Consider the following 13,592-nt stretch of genomic DNA (forward strand, 5'->3'; position numbering starts at 1 on the left):
ACAGTATGTGACGTGGGGACTCATCAGTGCTGAGTACATGAGGACAATCACTTCCCAGCCCTGCTGGCCACATTATTTCTGACACAGGCCAGGATGCTGTTGGCCTTCTTGGCCACCTGGGCCACTGGTGGCTCATATTCAGCTGGCTGTCGACCAGGATGAGCTTCACCTCCCCACACCCCCAGCCCAGCCAGAGGCTCGGAGCACAAGGCAGGGAGGTGGGCAGCACCAGCTGGCAACCAGCCTTTGCTGATTGCATCCATGCACCCAGCCTTGGCACATCCAGGGCATGCAAAACTCTCTCCGCTCACTTGAAGGAGAGCTGGAGACATTCTGAAGATGCCCATCATCTCACAAGGCCACCAGTTCAACTCAGCATTGTGAGTGTGTGAAGGTGATACACAGCTTGCTCCAGATTACTGAGGAACCACACATGAATGCAGGAGGCTCAAAGAAGCCTGAATATGATGCTAGAAAATAGCTCGTATTATATATTTGCTGCTGTAGAAGGCTGATGTAGCAGCAAGCTGTTCACAAGGCAATGGCAATTCATCACTCGAAAATATGCTAATATATTAGACTGGATAGTTTATATTTCATCTATGCTCTTCTGCGTTTCCATATGTAACCTCCTGTTATTGATCCCAACAGGCTGTAGTCTTATCTGAAGTAAGAAATCAAATTAACTCCCGCTTAAAGTGGAAAGTCGGCTGCTGCAAAAAACATGAAACTCTCTCCCACCCTGTGTCGTGCTGCCTGGCTAGCAGCACCGGTTTGGAGACCAGTGAGGCTGCTTGTTGCGTATACCCATGAGTGAGCTGCTGGTTCCTGGGCTCCCCTCCTGCACCCCACAGTTGCTGTGGTGGTTCCCAACCCTTTGATTGCCGGCTCCCCAGGGCCTGCCCAAAAACTCACCACCGTCTTCTCCCGTATACCCACATTCCAACTTTCACCACAGCCTGCCTGAGCCGTTGTGGAGTGTTAGCGCCATTGCAAGCTCTTTGCTTGCTTTGTTTTATAAGGGTGCTGAGAAGTCTGACGGGCCCCAGAGCTGGGGTGAAGGCAAGGGAGAGGAGTCAGGGGAGAGAGGATAAGCACTGAGATGACCTCTCCCAGCTCCTCAACATGCTGCTTTGCCCCAGGCACATTCCTGCCTCCCATACAATCAAAAACATTGTTTTTCCGGCCAGCAGCGACAATACCTTTTTCTCTTGCTCCCTGTAGGACCAGGACCCACCTTCTCAAGACCTTTGCCCAGCAACTTCAGCCAAATGTGGTGCAGAGGCACCAAAGGTGCTAAATTCCAACAAACTCCATGAAAGCAAAGCCGCAGAAGAGGGGGAGAGCAACCAGGAGAGGGGGAGAAAAAGACCATGGGAGTTACAGCTTGAATGCATACCAGAGGGCAGGATGGGGTTGGGGACAGTGAGACCCACAGCTCAGGTGTGTACGTGTGCATTCGCGGTGGCTGGTACTCAGTAGGATCCTACAGCCGTGCCACAGGGAGCAAGACATGTGCCTCACCCCAGGTGTATGGCCCCTGGGGATGCCAGCAGGGATGTCCACAAGCCATGTGTCAGTCACTGGGATTGTCCCAGGTGCCTGGTGGGATGGCGGAGGGACACCTACGTGCTGCTTTTTGAGGGACCAGATGTGTTTCCCACCCCTTCCTGGCAGGCAAGATGGTTTCCATCAGCCTGGCGCCCCGCGGAAGAGCCTTCCCGGAGAGCCCAGGAGCAGCGGACACTCACATTTTCAGCTTTACACATCAGATGCCTGAGGGATGACATCAGTAGGGCTCTGTGCAGGCGGGAGGGGGGCTCGCCCCCAGCATCCAAACCGCAGCCGGGGAAAAAGCCCAGCACTGGGAAAGCAGAGCTGTGAGCTGCAACTCGCTCCCCAGCTCGGGCACGTCTGGAGCGCAGACCTTTTCCTTTCCGGTGGCCAGAAGCTGGGAAGGCTGCTCTTATCTAAAGGTCAGCGAGGAGACGGCGGACAAATACCACTGTCTCTGGTCTGTCATTGTGCACGTCATTGTGCAAGACTGGCTGAGGGCTGGGGGTGGGCTGGGGGGGCCGTTGGAGGCGTTATATTTTCTTCTAGAGAAAGATGCTTTTGCTTGTGCTAAATGCTGAAGTTGTTACGGTCTTTTCCTCTGCTGGATAGATGAAGTGGAGGGGGGGGGGTAGGGGTGGGACAAGGAGGTCTGGAACTTGTAGCCCTGAACAACTTAATGGTCATGAGCTGTACTTTGAAGCAAGATAATAAGAGACATTTTTTTTACGCTATTCATTTCAGGAGCCTTTACTCTTCAGCCAGGATTTTTCTGCCTGCTGGGAAAGGCCTGATGGAAAAAGTTTTAAAACTTACAGAAATCCTGTCTGAGACTTTTACTTTGTTCTTTACCTCTGAGGTTTATGTAGCATTTGTACGGTCTTATCCATCAGACAGGACTATAAACATCAAGAACCTTCAGGTCACACAGGGACCAAACTGCCAACCCAGAGCTCAGCTGATCTCTCATAACTCCCAGATGCTGCACCAGAGCAGTTTAAGCCCCAGAGAGTTCTGGAAAGCCATGGAGAAATTATCTCTCACACTCTACCTAACTCCTCAAGGTGCCAAAACCCAGTAGGAATGACCAGAGTGAGCATTCAACAACAGGCCTTGATGATGGGCTGCTCATCACTGCTGCCACATGCCACATCTGACATTGAGTTCTGAGGAGATCTAGGGACCTTACATATACGTGGGAGAGTTGAATCCTAAATAGTGGTTTGAAGTGGCCTCCATGCCCAAGAGATGCTGAAAGGAGGATATGTGTCACAAAGATGAGCAGTGTGACCATAGAGGCAAGCATGTCCAGAGAAGAACAACAAGGCTGGTGAGGGGTCTGGAGCACAAGTCTTATGAGGAGAGGTTGACGGAACTAGGGTTATTCAGCCTGGAGAAAAGGAGGCTGAGGGGAGACCTTATTGCTCTCTACAACTCCCTGAAAGGAGGGTGTAGAGAGGCGGGGGTCGATCTCTTCTCCCAAGTCACGGGCGACAGGACTAGAGGAAACGGCCTCAAGTTGCGCCAGGGGAGGTTCAGGCTGGATATTAGGAAAAATTTTTTCACTGAAAGGGTTATCAGACATTGGAATGGGCTGCCCAGGGAGGTGGTTGAGGCACCATCCCTGGAAGTATTCAAAAGACAGGTTGACGTGGTCCTGGGAGACATGGTTTAGTGATGGTGTTGCATTTTGTTGTTTTGTGGGTGTTTATTTTTGTCAGTTAGGTTGATGGTTGGACAAGATGATCTTGAAGGTCCCTTCCAACCTAGAAGATTCTGTGATTCTGTCATCTGCTGGGGCAGCAACCCTGAGCACCCCGAGTCAGCTGGAGGGGGCAGGCGCACATCCCCTGTCTGGATCACAAGCGGGTTTAGGTGTAAGGTGAACTTAGCCCAGCTAAATTCATGTATCTAGGCAGTCAGTGAAGAAATTCTGATTCTTTGGACCAGATGATCCTTGAGGTCCCATCCAACCTGGTATTCTATGATTCTTCAGAAAAATCTGAGGTAAAATCCTGAGTTGCCCATGCAGTTCAGGTACCTTCACAGAGAGGCAGCAGCTGCAGAGGTATCTTCAGACGTCCAGGTCTAAGCTCGACTAAGACTGACACCCCAAGTCCCAGTTGGATTTCTACACCTTTTACTGGGATTTTGACTTACCTCTTTAGTCAGTTGGAGGCTAAATGCAGACCATCTCAGCTCTCCTCCAGACGTATTGCTGTACTACACCGTTCAATTTTTAATGAAGCCAAGATACTGCTTTTCCAAAGAGCTTCTGGAAATCAATAGTGCTCTTTTACAACGATACATCTTTACAATGCTAAGTCAATAAGGAAGAAAAATCGAAGGCCTCTAAAAGGCTACCTTCTTACCTGAAATGATGAATTTTATGTGACAAGGTTCAGTAAGATATGTGAACATATGAATAATTCGGAGGATGTAACCCCACCACGTCACTTGTGTTGTGAGATTTGTTCTTTAGAGTTATTAAATTGATTGTTGGTAACAATTAGTTACTTGGAGTTCAGAAGTGGTTTAGTATTTCAGAATTTTAGCACCAGTGCATTGCTGGTCTGAATTTCTTATAGCACTTCTTATACTGTTATTTTTCAGTATTGGGCTTGAAAGCCAAAACCAATTGGTGAATATGAACACTAAGGCATCCTTTAGGTAACCTGTTATTAAACCTGACCATTAATATTTGGATTTGTCATGTCAGAATAAGTAATTATCTGAAAAAAAAGTGAAAACTGTCTAGTAAATTCACATTAGTAATAAATCTCTTTTGTGATTAGTTCAGAAATGCTTTGATTAAAAAGCCATCAGCTAAATTAATCTGACTCCAATTTGGGAATTCATATAAAACTCTTGCCACACATGTCTGATTCCTTTAACTTCAGTGAGATTGAAGGAAATTTCCATGGTTTTTCCTAAACTTGGATGCTTTACTGAGCAGGAATGTATGTTTGTGATCTGTCATTCACTCCGGCCACCCTCGGCTAGGCATAGGAAGGAAAAATAAAGAGGAAAAGTATATTCATGCTGCCCAAGTTTAGAAGTGATTTCCTGGTGTTCCCCACGCCTTTAATGGTGAGACCTGGGGGCGGCCAAGGAGGGATGCAGAAAGCCTAAATCTGCCTTCTGCCACCAACCAACCTCCCTTCTCCAGCTCTTCCCAACCTATCCCTGCAAACTTTGGGATCTTCTCCGCTGTTGCTATGGAACAGCATTGGCAGCTGCTGGCGCCTTCGACTCGTCCGTGTTTACACAGTCCATCCCTGGAGGGATGTGTGACCTTGGAAGAAAATCTGCTGGACCCCTCCTTGTCCCGCCCCCACTTCCCTTTGCACCCTCAGACGGATGTTGTCTGTGCTTAATGCCTTGTCAATACCAAGAGGCTCAAAGCCTCCACAAGCTATTTTAGGATTTATCTTACAGACTTCCTTATTTTCCTGCTTCTCTCAGTTTAGAAATCTCATCACCAGTTTAGGTAAAAGCCTGTCCTTCTCAGCTTTGAAAACAGATAAACAATGGCCTAATAACTCTGCTATTCCATAATTTTTAGTTTACACTTTCCCCCGTATCACTCCTGCAAAAAAATCACTTCTCTTTGGCTTAGTGACATTAATCATAAGCCTTGAGATCTTTGTGGTTAATCCTGCTGTCCTGGGACACTTGGTCTTATTTTTACCATTTTTCTTCTTCTATATTTTGTAACTTTGTTCAAGTTTTATTCTCCTTCCACCTTTCTCCAAAGTTTTTAGGCAAAAATAGGTCTTGCACATTCACGTGTCACCCTTGAAACTGGAATTGACATGGCATGGGAGGCTGAATTGGAGAATAACACTGGCGTTGGGTGCTTTGGATTCCTACCCACTTCTGGCAGAGTGGGATCAATAGCCAGGAGCAAATCACTCAACAAATCCATCTTGTTTCAGCTGTCTTTGAAATGGGAAGAATTTTTGCCAATCTGTTATTGCAGCTCATTAAAGCATAACACCTTGAATGGCCTGGGGTGAAGGGCACTGGATAGCTCTCAGATAAAAACGTAGCGGGGCCCAGGTAAAACATTACACAGAGAATAGATAGTGAGGTGGACGATGAGAGGGACAATGTGACCTCTCAGGAGGAGGCCCAGGGAAAATCTCCATTAAGGCAGTTCACAGGCACAGATGTGGCAGATGATACACCACAAGTGTTCACAGGAGAATTAATGAGAAGAACAAAAGTAAAATAAATTAGAACTTCTGGGATGCACTTGTTTTACCCCCAAATAATCAAGTCTCTCCTTGGTGATATTAATATGGGATTTCCGTACTTTAACACAAACCCCAGTTTCAATAGCAAGATTGTTTACAATTCAGCTAGTATCTACAACTGCTTCTAACTTCAAAAAAGCAATGTTTTCTTTCCAAAGATTCTTTGCTTGGGACCAGGTTCCTAGAGATAAAATGCTCACACTGGATGTGGAGCCACATCTGAGACAGGGATTAAATGTTGTGAGCCTTCCTACCGCAGTATGGCAGGACAGAAATGGGGAAGATAAAGGATTCTATATCCAGGAGAAATCACATTTATCTCGAAGTGACAAGCAAGTGCGAGAACAATGGTCTTTATTTTATCGAATAGCAATCCTTTCTCATCTCCTTTGCAGAATACTTTCAGTGGCCAACTGGGCTGTGTCCTGGAAAACCGTATTAGCAGATTAATTAGTAAAGGATTTTTAACAATAGTGTAGAAGATATGCACAAGAGAGAAAGATCAGGCAGTTGAATTGAATTATTATACTTGCATAGGTTTTTAGATTGACTACTTTATGCTTTTGATTAAATTATTATAATTTATGTGCTTTTCAAGTAGCAATCTTCTCGGCGAGATTATTTTCTCTTGACCCATCTCCATATAGAATTATTTCCATGGCAACAGTTTGAGTGATTTGAGAAAGAAACAAAATTATGAAATTCCATTACCATTGGGTTAAAAAACTAGTTTGATTTTAAAGCAAAAATACAGCAGATTTTGGCTTTATAAAAGATAAAGAATAGCCCTTGAAAGAGTTACCGCTATATAAAGAAGAAATTCAAACTTGATCTTTCATTATTTGTTTGTGGCAAAAATGTTATTTTCAAAACAGGGTTATAAACATAGTATTATCATTAGACCTAATAAATCTAATGTTCATTTCTATTTGAAAGTATCTTCGAAAGTAATGGGACATAAAAGACCCATTACTTCTCTTGAGTCAGCAGGGCGATAAATCAATGCATAATAACCATTATTTGGTATTTCCCTGTAATTTCAGTGTTGAAATGTTTAGATCAGTTAAATGTTTTAAATGTAAGGCATAAATTAGAGAAATTAGATAAGCCGGGAGGGACAGATGACAGTTACCCTAGGGTAAGTGAGGGACCAGCTGAAGCATTCCTTGAAGCATTAGCAATTATCTTTAAGGGTGGAAGAGGAGATCCCAGCAGGCTGGAGAAGAGCAAACAACAGAAGGAAAGGGAGAAGGATGTGGATGGAGAGAAGACAGACCAGTCAGACTCGCTTTGGTACCCAGAAGGATTCTGTGTGAATTATTCACAAATTTATAAGCACCAGCAGGATAAAATGCAAATATATCAAAAGCAGATTTTTCCAAAACAAGTCACGTGAGTCCAGTCTGACTCCTTTAACAGCATAACTGCTCCCGTGAACAGGGGAAAAGTAGCTGATATGTTGCATCATGCTTTTGTAATGGCCAGGTGATGTTCTTATATACAGTCTAAGAGAATATGAAAGAGATTAAATCATAACAAGGTGGGTGCTGAACTGCTTGACTAATGGTACCCAAAGGCAAGCTTTTGATAGTTCACTCTCTAACGAATTTTACTTTACAAAAGTTTGCAGAGATTTTAGTCAATTTGTTTTTCACTTGCAGTTCAGACAATGGAGCTGAAGATGCGCTTTCATTTGTGCATGGATGAAGGCTCTCGAGGGAAGTTTAAAAACCTCCTTGAGGGATGCAGCAGGAGCCAGAGCAATCTGTAAGTCAGGGGAAAGACACAACCAATGAAGTCGAATGCAATAAAATGTTGAATTTGGGAAGGAACTATCAAATGTGCAAGTGCAAAGCAGGCAGCAAAACAGTAGCTCCCTCCTCCCACCAAAAAAAAACCAAACCCATCCCCAAGCACGGGTTTGTATTAGAGAGAAGATGGAATGCTAAATAAAAGAGAAAAAGCATTCTGGGTTGCAATGGTAAGAACGTCACAGGCAGTGATTTTGCTCTGCTCTTCGTTGACGAGTCTGGGGCTTGTGTGCTAAATTCAGTATAAGAAAGGTTGGCTCCTGGCCAGGATGGGCAGCTGTGACACAGGTTTGAGAAATTTGAGTCAGGAGGAACGGCAGACAAGTTACCCTGGAAAAAGAGAGGACTGAGGGGAGACAGTGGGCAGCAGTCTCTCTGCATGGGGTAGGGAGGACAGCAAGCAGCTTTTTCTGTCTGTCTGGTAGCACTAGGCAAAACGTATTTGATTGAAGCTGCTGCAAACAACATTTGTATGAAATGGTAGGAAAATATTTCTAATCCTAAAGCCATGAAGCAGTGGAAGGAGAGGCCTGGGGAGTTCCTGAACCTCTTCAACTGATGATCTTAAAGAGCAGGTTAGACAAGTCTTCACCAGGGATGGTCTAGATATGCCTGTTCCTGCCTAGGAACTGGCTGAGAGGAGGTAAGTGCTGTTACTGTCCCCTGTGTTGGAAGGTCACCAACACATAGACTGTGGGAAGATGCAGCTGGATGATGTTCTCCTCTCCTGTTTAAAAGTTTTCTTCATACTCAATAAAGGCTTTCTTATCCATCACTCAGATGTCAGCAGAAGACATCTGGAAGCAGAGGAGGTACCAGGAGCAAGTTTTAAACCCCCAGGTTCACAGGCTTGCCCTGGTGAAGTTCTTTTGATGCAAACTCCCTGGCTGCACTGTCGGAAAGCACCTGTGCCTCTCACAACTCTTCAGAGCTCAGCTCCTACACTCGTAAAACACCATCTATCCTGGGCACAAGCAGGACCGATACCTCAGAAAAGCACAGAAAAACCTGTGCGTTTTCAGAGCTATCATTACCTGCCTGCTGAGCTTTGGGTATATATTTATGCACTTACGTACTTTGCTGAACAGGGCCCAGAGGGAGACAAGTAGTGCCAGGAGCAGAGTCAAATTTGCCTGCAGGCTTCCTGAGGCACTTGCAGGATTTACCTGGAGTTTCATTAGCCAAAAAAACCCCACTTCTAATCTGATCCCATCAAGCTATCAAGAATTGTGTATCATGACGCTGTAATTGCTTATTATTATGCATTTCTGTAAGTGCAGCGTGCCCCTTGGGCAGAGCGACTGCTGGGGTGAGCAGGCTTCCCCGCTGTAAGGTAATCAAGGCTTATGCAAAAGGATCTGCTGGGAACACGCACGCTGTGTAATCCCTGCCGTTAAGCGACTGAAAACAGAACTTCCTGCGGAGCCCATTTAATCCAGCCAGATGAAATTCATTTTGGATGGTTTCCGTTTCTCAAATCATAAAGGATAAAGGAAGAAGCATCTTATCAGGTTGTGGAGAACATCACTCTCTTCTACAATTTCTAGAAACAGACGTTGCAGTGTTCACAATGGATCTTTTCTTCTCTTTCTAACATGTTTCTTCCTTTTTTGTAAATTTTCAGGCTTGTCTAGGAACTCGTTTAAAATTACAATCCTTTAATCTCAGTGTGATAAAGTTTCTCTTAAAAACTAGCATTGAAAGTGCTCTTAAAAGTTGCTTGGAATGCACACAGCCTTTTGGAAGAAAATCAAACTCCTGTTTATGTGTTCTTCTCACTAATTTAAATCATGTTGTCCATTACGAGGAAGCTACAACCAGGATGGCTGTAAGTGAACCAGGGAAGCTTATTCTAACCACTGTTAAACTTCCCTGTTCTGTTGTAATAGCAAGCTGAGTTTTAAATACTTTCAGGCAAAAATAGTTGACTATGTGGGACAAATGTGGACCAGATTGGTTTTAATAACGAGACTTTGTGTTCATACGTTATTTTGCACTTTTCAAGGTACAGAAAAAACATTTGTAGGTTAATTGCCATCGCCAGCAGGATGCAGTTCTGGTCCCATCAAAGTTTGGTACCGGCTGAATTTGACCAAAGTTTAATGGCTTTGAAAACACTGAAGTATCTTCTACGGGGATGTTGGTGTCCAGGGATGCTGGTGACCTCTGGGTCAGCGCATGGTACTCCTTCCCACATGGAGGCATCAGGGACAACCCACAATGACAGCAGCTTGGGGACCAGACACCTCCCAGGCTGGGCTGCTCAGAAACATGACTTCTTATCCAGTTGTTTTCTTGGCTAAGGAGGTTAAATATTTAAAAAAGGGCTTCTGGGAGGTGGTGGGAGGGTATCACTGGGACACACAGGCACTGGGATGTTTGCTGGTGGGGGTCCAGGCATTGCTGACAGACCAGAGGAGTCCGTGGGTTTTGGTGCCGGGACCTGGCACTCCCCAGCTGGCGGGACTCTTGCCACCCCAGCCTACTGTTTGGGGTTGCTCATCTCATGAGAAGCCCTTTACTCAGTAGTTCTCCCCTGCACATTTACCTTCAGCAGTCAGTAGCTACGGGCTTTCCTGTGCACAGGTTTCCTTCTGGGTCTGTAAGATCTACAGCATTGCAGTGAATGGCCCCGAAAACCTTTCTGTGCCTTTCTATGTGCCTCCGCTCCTGGGAAACAACACTCTCACAGATGAGAGCCTTCCAGGAACAGAAATTAGTACTACCAAGCATCTTAAAAGCCCACCTTCCTCTTCTTCCCATTTTCATTAAATAAAAAGAGCCTACTTCAGCCCAGGCTTGTTCTTTGAATCTCAGCAATGACTTTACTTCTACAGCACAAAGCCCGAGATCTAGTCTTAACAGCCTGCTCTTCTTTCACTGGAGAGAACACAAAGTTCAGGCTGAATCAGCCTCTCCTGAGCCTGCAGCTGAAGGACCAGCGCGAAAGCCAGAGAGCACCTGTCTCTCTCCTTCCCTCCACACTACTTTTAAAAGTACTCACTGTAGTTTGCCACAGTGCAAAGGGAGAAGGCAAAGCCCGTGCAGGAGAGACTGCAGTGCTCTCCCTGTCCCAGACATCCCTTGTGTCCCTGTCCCCTCAAGGATGGCCAGCATCAGCAGTGGGAATACCCCTCCCTCTCTGCTCCAGCTGCGTTCAGCAGGGTTTGTCCAGTATCTGCTGCCCGTTAATTTTTCTCTCTCTTGCTACAGGCTTGAACTCTTTACGGGCCAAAAGATTTCCAGGCCATTCTCTGACTTAGTTATTTTTAGGCTTTAAAGTTCAGCGGTGATCCTTTCCTCCTCCTCTTGTCTGAGTTGTGTCCTGCTAGGATAAGCAGGAGAGCCTGTGCTTCCTTCGGCTTCGGTCATCACCTCCTCGTTTTTTAGGATAACAATCTCATAAACAAAATTAGATTCCTGTGTTTCAGTTACACAGGGAAGATTAGTTTTAGCGCTGCGACAGTTGAAGACTGGAGGTGGAAGGAGACCACAACCAATTCACTGATTTGGAAGTGCCTTTACCCATCTTCCCTTTGTTTGCAATACTTAGTTAGGCACATTAATAACTGAAGAGAAATCAAACTGCTTTCAGACAAGCTGGGGCAACAGTTCAATAAGAACAAAGTACTTCATTAAAAAGAGCTCAGTAAGATGAAAACACTTACTCTAAATCCAGCTTATAAGAAAAAGGGCAACAAACTGTTATCCGTGCCAAATGCAAACCAGAAATAACCAGAGTTTGCAAAGATACCGGTTTAATCACTAATTGAAAGGACTATTGTTCTGCAAACCTCGAGGCAGGACCAGTGTTGCTGCGGTGGGATCCAGTCCAGTCCCGGTGACAAGGGTTAATTCCCAGCACCGCCAGCTCCGCTCCCTGCATGTGCTCTCCCAGGGAGGGGGGACACGGGGGTCCTTCAGCACGAGAGGCATCACAGCTTCCTCCTGGGCCTCCCTGGGTCCAGAAAGGAAAAAGTCTGTGTTGGCTGGCAATTTAGCACGGGGAGAGGCAACTCTGCCAGCCGCGGTCATTAGCGCTGCGGCAGGCGCACCCCGATTTGGGGAGGAGCGGATTTCTGCGTGCTGGGTTTGGGGAGGCTGCTGTCGGCTGAGAGAGGCCTTTTCCACAAACAGTCAAGGGCATTTCAGCCCTCCCAGACCATTTCTGGTAAACGGGACGCTGGGTTTCGCATATTCTGAAGGGGTAATTGGAGCGCCACGTGGGAAAATGCCGGGCAGCCATGTGCCTTTGTGTCACTCGCGTTGGCTTCGGCGACAGCGTCCGTCTGGATTTAAATAGGAGCCTTTCAAAGCCGGAGTTTAAACGGAGCATTTAGGGCTGCTTTGTCCCAGAATAGCAAATGTCAGGAACTGTAGGTTCGCTGCAGCAGCCTGGCTCAGCTGACGGGCTTGCTTTGTGCCGCTCGGATTTATGTGACCTCATGTCCTGAGGTCTTCTCTCCATGGCCCACGCTGGTGTGTCCCCGGGGTCGGTGAACGGCAATACCGCAACGACTCCGTGCGTACAGACACGGCAGCTGGCTCTTTGCGGGCTCTGACGGGGGGATTCTGGTCACCCATTTAGCTTTGATGCTGTATGAAACTGCCTGTTGTATGTTATATGAAGCTGCCTGAAGCCCATCCCCACTCAGTAATTAATTAGGCAGGGAGGGCTTTGCCCTCTTGGGACACATTTCTTTTTCATCGCAGATAACTGAGGATGTCCTGCAAATTGCCTTACCAGGAGGGACTTCCCTGCTGTTGGCCACCCCGTCCTTATCCCCATGGACCACAGAGGGACACCACAACCATCTAAGGTAACAGGGAGAGGCTCTTACCCCCACAGCCCTGCCAAGGAAGGCCTTTTCTCATCTGTCCCTCTCCAAACTCAGAGGGTTGAAGGCCTCCATCATTCACAATCCCAAGCCTTGAGCCTTGTCTCCCACCCTTAAAGTTCCCGTGAGAGTCATGGGGAGGTTTTTCACCTGAAATAGCCTCACAGTATAGCGGGTTAAAGTGTTCCTGCATACAGGAGCTGTGAGGTGCAGGTTCTGGGGAGGAGGGGGCAAAGGAAATCAAGAAAGCGGGATCTTCTCTCAGGTCAAAGCTCGTACGCTGTCACGCAGAAGACGAATGGCAGCTTTGCTAGCATGCTGCTGAGGGCAGACATTGTGCTAATGCTGAACCGCTGCTGACAGCAATACACTTGGTTTGTGCCAGGCATGGCCAGGTAGCAGCTGCTGAGGCTTTAGATGTAGTGTAAGCAGCCTGGGTGTAATGTGGCTCCTGGAAAAGTAGCCTGGTGCCCAAATTCAATTATTTTATGAATTTAAGCCCAAAACTCACTGTAAACTGCACTTTGGCTGCATTAATGGTGTTCTGCTTGTGCCACTTCCCAGAGTTCTCGCTTTCCCAAATTGGAAGTTATATTCCCAGGTACTAAACCACCTGTTGATATGCTTTCCCTTAGTGTAAATTATCTGTGAAACGATGTTATTTAACTGGTGTAGAACAACGCGGGCTGTTTGCTTGCATCTCGGGAGACGACAAGTCTGCAACGGCAAGGATAACAGCGGTTTGTTCATCGGGTGTTGGCACTTCTGAAAATGGTTGGCAGTGTTTGCTCAGAAATTGGGAAGGGATTTAACGATCCAGAACTAATCTTATTTGCAAGGATATTTTACCTTAAATGCCACCTTGAACAAAATTTAGATTCTGCAGAAATGTTTAGGAGAATATATAGGATGAGACTGAGAAAACGGAAACAAACAGAAAACAATATATATCTTGAGGAGGTTGAATTATCCTCTGGAGGTTCTCATCTCTCCCTGTGGATTATACAGAGCTCCTGACAGTGCTCAGGTAACCAGCTACAACTGCCTACTTATTTTTAGCACCCAGTGTGTCAGGACTGCTTCTGTCTGAGCAGAGGAGTGTCAATTGCTCATCCCCTTCTTGAACCCAG

This window comes from Numenius arquata, chromosome 9 (assembly GCF_964106895.1).
Source record: "Numenius arquata chromosome 9, bNumArq3.hap1.1, whole genome shotgun sequence".
Taxonomy (NCBI): Eukaryota; Metazoa; Chordata; class Aves; order Charadriiformes; family Scolopacidae; genus Numenius; species Numenius arquata.